Below are 12,704 nucleotides of genomic sequence, written 5' to 3' on the forward strand. Positions count from 1 at the left end.
CCCCCTGCTCATCCTTCTTGGTCCACACCCCCTCCTTGGTCGTATCCATCTCAATACCATACTCAACCAGCTTCTCATTTGTTTCATTCTCACACTCAGCCACAACCTCAGTGGAATGCACCTCATCAGGGGTGGAGGCCCCAATACAACTCTCCTCCCACTCTTTTGCCTCCACCACCTACTCAACCACAACCATTACCTCCTGATCCTCCAAGACAACCCCGAATACCTGCTCAACTCAATCCGAACCCCAATAACAGACAGACCCAGTAGGTATATACTGGAGAAACAACATGTCCTACCTATGCTGTGGAGATTCAGGAGATCAAACTACGATCTGGGAAGGTTCTACCAGATAGCCAACCTCCTCCTAAGGAGGATGAGGAAGAGAAACAGGAAAGTGAACCAAAAATCATTTCACCCTTTCCTAAGAGACTAACTAGAACCACACAACCGACCCTAGAAGAAACTGAACTTCTGGGAGAACTAAAGCAGTTATGTGTAAAAATACCACTTCTCCAGGCCATAAAAGATGTACCCATCTACAACAATTTGATCAAAGAGAAGTGTTTCAGGCACCTAGGTAGGCGCAAGAGGGATGCTCTAACTATCAATGTCATAGGACAACTGTCCGACCTAATGTTGAGGCAGTTAATCTGTCTGAAATATTTGGACCTTGGGAGTCCTGTAGTTGATGTCCACATCAATGGCACCATAATCCTCCACACCTTGATTGATCTAGGGGCTGCCATTAACATGATGACCAGGGACACTATGCTCAAACTCAACCTTTAGGGTTCCCTAAGAAATACCTCAACAGTACTGCAATTAGCAGACAGCTCCACCGTGACCCCTGAGGGGATTGTGGAAGATGTCATGGTCTCCATTGATTCCTGGGAGTACCCTGCTGACTTGTTGGTCCTTCAGCCAAAGGCAAAGCTCACTGGGTATCCTCTCATCCTGGGAAGACCGTGGTTAGCTACTGCAGATTCTTACATCAATTGTCGAGCTGGGAGCATGACCATCAAGAATGGGCATATGTCCAAACAGTTAGTCCTATATCCTCCTGCCCAACCTCTGCTAGAACATGACTTACCTCTCTGGTTGGAGAAGGAAGATGAGGATGAAGTATACTCCACACCATTGTGCACAGTGGAAGCTACCAAGGGGGCTCCTCAAACTGTGGAAGATCTTATTGAGAATTTGATTCAAAGTCCACCCCCCAGTGTGTTGCCATTAGAAGAGTTGGTGCAAGAAACCCAAGCCAATGCTTTAGTTGATCTCTGTGTGGCTGATCTGACCTCTCTCCGAGTTAAGAATGTGGAATTTGGCCCAGAAAGAACCTTGAAGATCAACTCATCCCTATTCACTTCTCAGGAGAAAGAACAGTGTAGCTTATTGAACAACCATTTGGATGCTTTTGCTTGGAGCTATAAGGAGATGAAGGGATTCCACCCTTCAGTTTGTACTCATCACATTTACATTAAAGAAGATTGTAAACCAGTCAGGCAGCCTCAAAGGAGGATGAATCCAGCCCTTAAGGACATTGTCAAAGAAGAACTGCAAAAGTTGTTGGATGCAGGATTCATCTACCCCATCTCTGATAGCGAATGGGTTTCTCCTTTGGTGCTAGTGCCAAAGAAAAACAGGAAGTGGAGAATCTGTGTAGATTATCGGGAACTAAACAAGGCCACCAAGAAAGACCATTTCCCTTTGTCTTTCATAGATCAAGTGTTAGATGGCCTGGCAGGGAAGAAGTTCTTTTCCTTCCTAGATGGGTTTAGTGGGTACAACCAGATCCAAATCAGCCTGGAAGACCAAGATAAGACCACTTTCACTTGTCCATAGGGTACCTTTGCCTACCGGGTCCTTCCCTTTGGGTTATGCAATGCTCCTGCCACTTTCCAGAGAGCAGTACTGAGCATATTTATTGAACTGGTTCATGACTCAGTGGAAATCTATATGGATGACTTTACCCCTCATGGTTCTAACTTCTAGGAAGCTTTGACTAACCCGAGGAAAGTTTTAGCCAAGTGTATTGAAATGAACCTGTCCCTCAGTCCTGAAAAATGTGAATTCCTGATGACTGAAGGGACCGTGCTAGGTCATACAATTTCTCAGCAAGGATTACAGTTGGATCCCAACAAGATTGCTATCATCCAAAGGGTCCCACCTCCTCAAAAGGTAAGAGATGTTTAGAGTTTTCTAGGCCTAGAAGGGTATTATAGGAGATTCATTAAGGATTTTAGTAAGCTAGCCTCTCCATTGTTTGGTCTTTTGGGAAAAGATGTTGAGTTTGTATGGACTGACAACTGTCAAGAGGCTCTAGATGCCTTGAAAGGTAAGCTGATAACTACCCCAATCTTGAGAGGTCCAAACTGGGCCCTACCTTTCCACATTCACACAGTGGCCTAGAACAAAGCTATAGGAGCAGCCTTAGGACAAGTTGAAGAAAAGCTACCGTATGCCATATATTTTTTCAGTAAAAACCTGTCGAAGGCATAATTAAACTACACTATAACCGAAAAAGAGTTGTTGGCTGTAGTCCATTCCCTAAACAAGTTCAGACACTACATCAATGGCTATAAAACATTCGTACACACTGATCATGCTGCAATTAGGTATTTGATGAATAAACCAGATGTAAATGCTCGTATCATTAGATGGTTACTTTTATTGCAACAATTTGATTTGACCATTGTTGATAACCCAGGTAAGGAAAATGTTGTTGCCGATTTTCTATCTAGACTAGATCTGCCTGCAGGTGAAGAAGGAATGGTGGATGATCAAATGCTAGATGAACACCTATTTTCTTTTTCAGTACTCTCTCCATGGTTTGCTAATATAGCAAATTATTTGGTTTTAGCAAAGTTTCCGCCACACCTGTCCTCAAAATAAAAGAGCAAGATTGTGAGGAAAAGTGCCCCATTCACTTGGATTGGGGGCAATATTTTTAAACTTGGCCCAGATCAGATTTTTGAGGCGATGTGTCGGTGAGGAGGAAGTTTTTGACATCCTCCTAACCTATCATGATGGGCCCTGGGGGGGCCACTTTGCAGCAAAGAGAATTGCCTTGAAAATTCTGTAGGTAGGTTACTATTGGCCCACTCTTCATCAAGATATCAGGAGATGCATCATCCAATGTGACTGATGTCAAAGGATGGGGAAACCTACTCCAAAGGATGAGATGCCCCTGCAACCTCAAGTGACTTTCGAGCCATTTGAGAAGTGGGGCATGGACTGTGTGGGTCCTATCAACCCTCCTTCAAAACAGAAATCTTACATCATTTTGTGTACGGATTACCTAACAAAATGGGCAGAAACAAAGGCAATCAAGGCAGCAACAGAAGAAAAAGTAGCTAAGTTTTTGAGGGAAAATATCTTCTACAAGTTTGGCTATCCAAGAGAATTAGTCACAGATCAAGGAAGACAGTTTACCTCCAATTTGGTTGAAGACCTACTCACACATCACAAGATTAAGCACAGAACTTCCACCCCTTATCATCCGCAAGCAAATGGATAGGTGGAAGTCACTAATAGAGCTTTGGAAGGGATTTTGACTAAGGTAGTGAGCAGCAGCAGAAAATATTGGGCAGACCGATTGGTTGAGGCCACCTGGGCCTATAACACTACTTGGAAGACCACCACAGGTTTCACACCCTATGAGCTGGTCTATGGGAAGAAGGCTTTGTTGTCCATAGAATTTGAATATAACACATTAAGGATGGCAGCTCAGCTGGACCTAGATCTCAGCCATGCACAAAAGGAAAGATTGCTTCAGCTAAATGGATTGGATGAACAGAGAATGCAGGCCCTTCTCCACTCAGAGGTAGTCCAACTTCAAAGAAAGATATGGCATGACAGACACCTCAAAGAAAAACAATTCCAGCAAGGGGATTGGGCGTTGTTGTATGATTCGAGATACAAGGATTTCAAGGGCAAGCTGAGGACAAGATGGCTGGGACCATATGCAGTAGAAAAATGTAATGACAATGGTTCAGTCCTTATCCAGACCATTGATGAAGAAGCCATCCCCATGCTCGTCAATGGGCATAGATTGAAGATCTACAGGAAGCCCCTTTCCAAGCAGGAGTTCATTGAGAATATGGGTAAATCAGTGTTGGTAGTGGAGCAGGTCCCTATCTCCACTCCACCCACACCCTAATCTAACAAAAAAAAAAAAAAAACAGAAAAACAGAAAATGGAATAAAATATCTCTAGGTGAAAACCTCTTGGAGGCACCCAGGGTAGGCAGTTAGGGTGAAAACCTCCTAGAGGCACCCCAACTGTCTCAAAAAAAAAAAACTAACTTCTGTTGAATAAATTGCAGGTTGCAGGAAGGTCATTGCAGGTTGCAGGAGGGTCACACAAGAAGAAAAAGACATGGCCAGGCTGCATACATCCTTCATAGTCCATCCCTCCATTGTTGTTATCATTTCCCAGGCCTTGGTCCCATTTGTTCTAAAAATTTCGCATCCTATAGGAAACTCTGTGTATTCTACAGGAGGATCCTGTAGAAACTACAGAAAGGCCAAAATCAATCTCAGAGAAGGACCCAAGGGTTGGAAATTTGTCTATGAGGCATGTGAACATCCCTTCCATCATCCATATTCCTATTTCGCCATTCCATCCCTGTAAACCCACATTTCCACTCGTTTTTTTGTCTCTGCACAGCCACATACAAAAATTTTGTTTCTTTCATTCTGTAAACCCAAAAAAATGATGAAAAATAAAAGTAGCAACATTCTTACTCATTCCTACCTGATACCTTCCAGCTATTATTTCTTTTCAATCGAGACCTTCTTCAGTGGCTTTTAGCCCTACTCAAGTATTAGCTTGAATTTCAGAAGGAGAAGCAGCTACATGAAATCCTACAGGATTCCTGTAACCGCTGATCCCTTTGAAAAACATGCTCCAGAGATAGGGTTAGCGTAGTAGGACGTATGAATCATGCAAGGAGCAGAGTGTGAATGAGAATTCATCAGCATAAGCCCAAGGCCAAGCATGTAGAGCACCAGCAGCAACAGCAACGAGGAAATGAAGTGCCAAAGTCCGAAGCATGCATAACACAGCAACGACTGAGCAGGTAAGTGCCTAAACCTATTCCTTGATTGCATGAATATTATTTCAAAACTACATGAACTGTGGGAATGGTCATGATTAAATGGAATCGGTGGCTAGCTAACTGGCCACCCTCGTTCAGTTACACACCCTCGTGGAATTCAAATGAGCCCCGTCAAATTCAAACTGCCGATCAGATACGCAGCCAACACGTGTGGCATGTCAACTCGAGAAGAAAACATTCGGGACTGGTAGTGGTGGCAGGGTATAACGAGAGTAAGGGAGGTGATCCATATGAGGATAACGTACCCATCCAGCCACCTCACCTCCTCACCATGGATTACTCCAACAGTTAAAGGACAGTGCGGTTTAAGCCTCCGCCACCCTTTGTTTCATTCTTCATTCACAACGTTTTTTACCGCAGTACTCATCTACCATCTTCAGAATAGCGAACCAGTCGTTTTCCACCAGTTTTAAAAAAAAAAAACCCTCCACCTATCGGGCTCCACAGGAGCACTGCTACATTCTATAGGAGCCGGAAGATTTCTATAGGAAGGGCAGAGAGCAGCTCTGCAGAAGGAAAACCCGAGATTTTTGTCAAAATTCGAGCTTGAAACGAGGTAGGCTCGAGAAACCTCTCTGCATATGACCTATTTGTATAAGGTGGTGGATTAAAAACACAGCATTGGGTTGAAAGAAAGGAAAGTGAAGCTTAAAAGTCTGCCTGCATATTTTCTCTAAGTTCTACACAGTTCTCTATTTTCTTCTCTGCATTCAAAGTCTGTCTTCTTCTTTCTCACATTCTATTGTAAAGAAAACACATGCAACCGTAGAGACCAGCCTGTGAAGAAAAAACCGAATTTGCAAGTCTGTGTACTCTTTGAAAAAACCTTGTGTTATCTATTCTCTGTCCTGTAAAAAAAAATTGATTTTTCTTTCCAAAAGCTGAGAATCAAATTCAGGATAAAAGCAGTTTGAAACAAGGGAAATATTTCCATTTGATGTTGTAAGGAGAAAGCACACGGGAAAATTCCCTATCTAGTTTTAGAAAAAGACAAAATTCAGCTATCCCTCTATTTTCAGTTTTGCCTGCTTTCTCACCTAAGCATTTTTAGAAATCACTCAACACCATGCCAGGAGGTTTCATGAGAAAAGAGCCTTTGAATTCCAGCAAATTGTATGAGCACCCTAAGGTGGTGGCCCTGTTCACCCAGGCAAACTGGATGCCTTTCTTTGAAAAAATTCATGGATATGATGAGGAGGTGACTGAAGAATTTTTTATGTCCCTAAGACCCCATTCGAAAACTCATGCTACAGTCAGTTTTAGGGGTCTGACCCTAGAGCTTACACCTCATTTCATCAGCAGAATCACAGGTCTTCCACTTGGACTCCCTTGGAGCAAGGAAGAAAAAACATTGGGACAGGTTGTTAAGAAGACATTTTTTCAGCCTAAGGAGCATCCAGTAGAAGATAAAAATGGGGTCAGAAGGACAAGCTTACCTCCTCCATGGAGTGAAGTTAGCTACCAGATAATGAAATATATCACATATCACTTGTTAAGGGAGGTTCAACATACTTTATGGTTATCACTTCAAGTTATTGTATGAATTGAGATATGGCATGGACCTACCTCTAGCTAGAAAACTCAGTCTCCCATATTTCCTCCTCCAGTGTTTGATAGAATGTGGCACCAAGCTAAATGCAGGGGTCCCAGACCAACTGGCCCACCATGGGCTTATCAAACTATTGGTATAAGATTCCCTACACACATATACCATCCCCATAGCTTGGCAAATTTTCAGGAATATGTCCAGAGAAGATGACATCAAAACTTTGACTAAGGACATTAGTCCATCTAGCAGTGAAGAGGAGGAGCAAACCAAGGAACTTGAGAAGAACAGTAATGAGGAAGCACAAGACATTCAAACAGAAGGAAAAACAGAGGAGAAACAGAAAGAAGAGGAGAAATTTGATAAAACTATTGTTGAGCCTAAGGCAGAAAAGAAGACAGCCTCAAAAACAGAGAAGAGAAAAAGGACAAAGGCTGAGAAGAAAAAGCCCAAGAAAGCCCAAAAGAAGACTACCACAGGCAAGGCAGGGACCCAGCAAGAAAAGGAGAAGACACCACCAGAGATAGCAGAGACACAAGCAAAAACAGTAGACACAGGAAAGACTGCAGAAGATGAAGGAAAAGAACAGCAGGAAGAAACATCCCCTGAAACATTGGCAAGGGAAGCAGCAGTTGTGCTTGCTGCATTAAGCACTCCAGCAAAACAAAAGGGAAAGAGAAAAAGGAAAACCTCTATGTATTTCAAAGCCAGAAGGAGCACCAGGATTAAGGTGGGCAAGCCCCAGCCCCCATCAAAAGAACCAATTATCATTGAGGATGCACCTACTGAGAAGAAGGAGGAATCTCCCTCCAAGATCTCTATCACCTATGAGAGAGGGAGTCCCAAAACATCCACCTGGAAGGAAAGAATCAAGTTGATGGACTCCAAAGCAACCCTACAGGAAGTTGAAACATCTCTACAGGAGACACTAGCCAAGCTGAAAGAAACTGAAAAATTAGAAGAGAAGGCAACAGAACAGTCACAAGGGGAAGGCAAAGCCAAAGAAATACTTGAACCAAGCCCTCAGCCTAATTTAGGCTCCTATTACAATCTGCTAGAAGGTGGGAAGATCATCCCACAAAAATTCGTTGTGCCTCTTTTCTTTGAATTAGAAAAAGAAAGGGTCAGAACCCACACCTAGATGCAAATTGCTAAATCTAAAGGAGTTGAATATATAGGGCACATGGAAGACAAGCTGAAAGATTTGAGAGGGGAGTTGGCCATGGTAAGGCACATATAGAGTAGTAGATGAGACCAACTACAGGAAGAAAATGAACAGTTGAAAAAGCAGTTACAGGAACATGAAACTCAAGAGGGAGACAGGTTGCCAATCTTGGAAGGGCAGTAGCAGCAAGAAGGTCCACTAGCAGATAATGAAGCAACAGAGAAACAGCAGCAAGAGGGAGAGCCACAGACTGATGTTGAAATGATAATGAAACAGTTGCAAGAAAAAGAGTCTCAGGTAGCAACTAAAGTGCAGATTTTGAAACAACAGTTGCAGGAAAAAGAAGCCCAGATGGCCTGCATGGCCAGCTGGGCAATGGAGGCCTTGCAATGCAGACAACCAGCTAGATCCTATGCATTGTATCTTAAATACCAATGGCTCCAATTCCAAATTAAAACGTTGGCCCAAAGGGGCACAATCCCATTCCAAAATTATAACCAGTTTATGCATTTATGTGATAGTAGTTTAGCATAGGATAAAGCCAAATTAGCAGAATTTTACCTACACAATATGGCACTCCTTGATATGAATTTATGGGATCCAAATGCTACATTGGGAGATCTACAGCTCATGGCTATGGCTTCTTGGTTGAGCCATGAGGAAAAGAGAGCAGTAGAAATTCAGAAGATTATGGCCAGGGAGCTAAGTGAGCCCCTCATGATAAGGGCAGAACCAGCAGAACCATTGGATCTCATATATGCCCACCAGCACCTTGCAAACAATCCTCAAGTTGCCCCTGACTATGTTGAAAGGCAAGCACATGCTATTGCTCACTTTGAAGATATGGAGAGATTGTTTGGTGATAACTGCCTTCATGCTTGCACAAGAAGATGGAATACCTTGTCCCATAGCCTAAAGATCAGGGAGTATCACTCCCCAACCAGAATGAGGGAAGCTATGAGGAGAGTGCCCTTATATAAACAATCAATGCAAAACTTGAAAGCCAACTGGATTGGTCTAAAATACAGTCCTCCACTATTGCTAGGACTGTTGGAAGGAATTAAGGAGGAGGAAGAACAGAAACAATGGGAGGAAGTGGACAGAAAAGCAAGTTTTCATGACAGAGAAGAGGACATCACCTCGGAAGCTTGGGATGTCAGGGAAGCTGTTAAAGCTATCAAAGATGAATAACTGGATTAGTTGCTCAGAGGATGAGCAACACATTCAGCAGGGGGGTGATGATGAGCCCCAGAAATGGGTAACTATATGGGCTCATTCTAACTATTATTTTCATTTAATCCACCATTCTCCATAGTTTTGTGCATGTTTTTGAATATATTTATGTCAATAGAGTGAATGGGGGTAGTCACTTTGCCACATAGTCTAATGAGTGTTTATTGCAGATTTTTGGACATTTTGGACAAAGACCAGGCATTTATGAGCAGATTGGCAGCCAAACTCAAGGGAACAGGGCTGAGGACTTATAGGAGGGATGTCTCCTTCATTAATGACCCCTTCCTTGAGTTCTCCATCAACAAATCAGAGTACAAAAGCCCACCAATGATGATTCCAAGGGGTAGACGAGCAGGTCTAGTGAAGTTGTTGTTATTTGCAATTTTAGGTAGCCAAGTTCCTAAAGTTTAGGACTGTTGGGAGTCCTCACTTGTATAAATAAGAAGGCTTCAAGCCTCAGTAGGTTAGCCATTTGATAGTCTATTTTCGCACTTTAGTGCAGCTTTGTACTCAGCTCATTTTTGAGCTCCTTTTGCAGACAGTTTTGTGATGTAACTATTTTTTTTTTATCAATGAAGATGAATCTAGATTTGAACCAGCACTGGTCTTTCCTAGGGGGCTATAGCTCTTGGGTTTGGGCCCAACCCAAGTGCCCAGCACCTCCTTTTTTTATTTATATGATTTTTCTTGCATTCATGAAATAATTTATGTTGTTTAAGTTAAATCTTGCTTTGTTGATTAGGTTGCTTTTGATGATTAGAATAGTTGTTCTTGCTTCAGGTTGATTAGATAGTTTGCTGGAGTAATAAAAAAAATCCAAAAAGGCTACCAAGCAGGCCTTGATCTCCTTTCTCCCTCCTTGGGACCATGATTTTAGATCAAGGCACTATTGCTGCCACCAAAAACATTGTTTTTGCCTTCCAATGCAATTACTAGTGTGAGATTTCGAGTTGGAGAAGTTGATGTCAGTTGGATTCACAAGCTTAGATTCTTTCTTGTTCATTTACCATGGCTTTCTCGCATAATTTTTTGTCCATAAAGTTTTGTTAAGCATTTCTCTGGTTTTAGGTCAAAATAGGCAAAACTCAGTTTTTTTTGTTCTTGCTTGGGTCAGTTTTGAGAGGTAAGTGTGCAGCTCACTCGTAGAACACTCCAGCTTATCATTCCTTCATCACACAGCCTGTACCAGTTCATCTCTTCAGATTTCCCCACTTGTTCACCACACTTCGCCCATCTACCCTAATTCCTGCATTTTTTCCACAAAGTTGCTTTCTTGACCTTTGAACAAATCCAACCATCTCCTTCATTCCTGATCTTCATTGACAGAGTCCTAGACCCCTCAACACCTCCATCCAGCCTTCATTCTCCTTTTTCCATCAGTTTCCCACCTTCAAACCTCCCAAAACCACTTTCGGCCTCCTCCTGTAGATCCTCCTATAGAACACCCTGTAGATCTCCTGCAGCCTCCTATAGAAGTTCATGCGAGTGATTTTTCGAAGTCTGATCGCAATGGAAGTCTCCAGAAGGGTACTAGGGACTTCTTAGGACCTCTCCACACCTTCCTCACCTCTTGCAAAAGCCAACTCCATCTCCCTTCGCCACCAAACCTCTGCACAATCACAACTAGTTAAAACACAAGCATAATAATTCTACATGAAAATGCTCAAAAGTACAAAAAGATGATTTTTTTCCCTTTTCCTTTAGAAGTAGCTTGAATACATGCATTTTACCTTTTCAGTAGTCAATGGCATCCATTTCAGTAGTTTCCATCTCTTTTCTTGCAAAAGTAGGGTTAGTGGGTAAAACTAGGGTTTGTTAGGGTTTGTGTTTCATTTCAGTTTTCATCTTCTTTCTGCAAGTAGAATAGCCTCTTTTGAGTTAGCTTTCTTCCATCACAGTTAAAAGCTTCTTCTGAGAACTCATAGAAGTTGGCTTAAGCTCCTAGCGAACTTGTGCCAGCTGATCAAGTGACAACATGCAGTAAGAGCTAGTACTTATGCATATAGCACCGTCGCTTCCAAGTTTGTTACGAACTACTGGGTTGATAAAAGTAAAGTAGGGAGCCCTAGGAGTTGCAGCATTATTACTGCAATACTGGAGTTCACCATGGGCCATGTTGTCAACCAATGTAATGTAACATGGAAGTCCAAGAGACCCACTTGTTGTACAAAGAGACATGCAAAGTCGAAAAGTCATGGAAGTCAACAAATCATGAGGGTAGTCGAACACCCACAAGGGTCAATTTCACCCTTAGCTATAAATACCCCCTCATTTGTACATGCAAAGGACTTTTCACCTCAGCTCCTCCCACGTAGCGAAGAGAGTTTATAATAATTTCTTTGAGGAGTAAGTAGTCGCTCCAACACCTCGTGCATGGGGTTAGTGATGTATGGTGTAACGATGTGTCTTGGAACTTTAATTTAATTCAGAAGCCTGCTAACAGGACAACACATTTTCACACATGTATTGTAACTATTGTAAGACTAATCTTGAGCACTTGTAATGCATGTTTCTTTAACCTATCTTGAACACTTGAACTTATTTTACTTGTTGTAATGCATAATTTGTTAATGAAAATGTGTTGTATATTTTGTTAATGTTGTCTCGCCCGTGGTGGATATCTCCCCAGACATCAAATAGACCTTTCACATAAAACTTGCTTTAACAATTGTTGCACTCGTGCAGATTCATCCGCTAAGTGTTATACGTGTTATCTTCCCTTGTGTATTGTGACTACCGCATCCATGTGGACTGCTCCTCTAGAAGTTGTGCACATCCTGTTGTGTTGTGTGTTCCTAGTAGAGTTGGAGCTTCCTCCCAACCGACTTGGGACTTGCTTTCACCCTTCCCCTCTATAATGAAAGAACCATTGACACAAGTAACACTAGCAATCACCAGGCACGTGAACCTCACTTCTTGAAGACAAAGTAGACCACTCTCCTATGCTGACAAGCAAGAGTTGAGGCAAATCCTTAAGACAATGGCAATCGGGCCATCATACCGGATGGGACTCCCACACCAAACAGTGTGAGGTCTAGTTGGGACTTCATATCGAGGTGATCCCCTGAATGTTGGTGGGTCCAGCACCGTCAACATTTTTGGCACTAGAAGGAGGAAAGCCAGTTGTATATGGTTGAACATCCCCTCACACTCATTCATCAACCATCTGGTCAAGGCAGTAACTCGCACTCCCTCTCACCTATACGCAAATCTGCAGTTGGCTACTCCTCACCTCTCAGGATTGAACACAAGATTCTATATCAACACCTTCACTCTGTCCATCCCATCACTCACTAGTTCACAAAAGCAGTCGAACTGATCCCAGGCATACAACATCTTCCATATGCATCAAGAAAGCCAAAAGCCACTCCTACAGGAGTTGTTGTATCATCGGTGGAAGAAGCAGTCCTTACCACACTTGAAGGTCTAGTAAAAGCTATTGAAGACGGAGAGGAACCTCCGGTCTTCTGGCAAGGTGAACAAGACACTCTTGTGATATTGAGATCGAACTCTGGTATAGGAGGTGGAGGGGAAGGCAGTGGAGGAGGCAGAGGCAGAGACGAACCAACAGACTCAGAGCCAGAACCATCGGATTCTGAAAGAGAGGAGGAGGATGAAGAAGAAGAAGAAATGGC

The sequence above is a fragment of the Pinus tabuliformis genome, chromosome 7, assembly GCF_031772625.1.
Source record: "Pinus tabuliformis cultivar Carrire ecotype Pingquan chromosome 7, CPIR1, whole genome shotgun sequence".
Lineage (NCBI taxonomy): Eukaryota > Viridiplantae > Streptophyta > Pinopsida > Pinales > Pinaceae > Pinus > Pinus tabuliformis.